A 1,040-nucleotide genomic window follows, 5' to 3' on the forward strand; every position below is an offset into this window, starting at 1 on the left:
TGCACTTTCTGCTTCCCATTAGCTGCCTAGCACTCCTTCTTGATTTGGGACATATAATATTTTCTCTCTGAATGGCCATTTTTTCAAACACCTTTTAATCTGACCTTCATGCTTATATACATTTTGCTATTCATTTCAGCTTCTTTTGATTATTTTATCTACATTCCTGATGTTGTTCCACCTCCCAGTTCCTCTCCCACAATTCTTTACCCCATTTACTTCCCTTTTGCTCCCATGCCCCCTGCCCTTTGCCCCAAATATCCTCATTCCCCAGGCCTCAAATCTCTACAGGATTTAGTTTTTCCTCTCCAACTGAGGCCAGACAATGCAGTCATCTGATACATATGTGTTGAGGGCCTCAGACCAGTGTGTGTATCCTCTTTGGTTGGTGGTTTAATGTCTAGAAGTTCCCAGGTGTTCAGGTTAATTGACACTGTTGATTTTCCTATGGAGTTGTCATTTTCTTCAACTTCTTTAATCCTTTTCCTAACTCTTCCATAGGGGTGCCTGACCTCGGTCTAATGGTTGGATGTATACATATGCATCTGTCTCAGTCAGCTGCTTGTACAGCCTCTCAGAGTACAGCCACGATAGGTTCCTGTCTCTAAGAACAACATAGCATCAGTAATAGTCTCTGGCTTTGATGTTTACCAATGAGATGTATCCAAAGTTGGACGGTCACTTGATGGCCTTATCTTCAGTCTCTTCTCTACTTTTGTCCCTGTGTTTCTTTTAGACAGAAACAATTCTGGGTCAGCAATTTTGATAATGGTTTGGTAACTCTGCCCATCCACTTAGGGCCTGGTCTTTTTCTTTTTAAATTATCTTTAATCTTTTTTTTTTTTTTTTTTTTTTTTTTTTTTTTTTTTTTTTTTTTTTACAGTTCAGTTGCTATCACTGTCCAGGTACAACTTTTGATAGTTCCTCATCCCATTCTTCCTTCCCTGTCTCCACAATTATGTCCCCACTTCCTGTCTCCCTATCTTCCATCCCTCCCTACTCCACCTCTTCAGACCTCCTCACTCCCTGGGGCTTCAAGT

Source organism: Apodemus sylvaticus, chromosome 5, assembly GCF_947179515.1.
Source record: "Apodemus sylvaticus chromosome 5, mApoSyl1.1, whole genome shotgun sequence".
In the NCBI taxonomy this organism is placed as follows: domain Eukaryota; kingdom Metazoa; phylum Chordata; class Mammalia; order Rodentia; family Muridae; genus Apodemus; species Apodemus sylvaticus.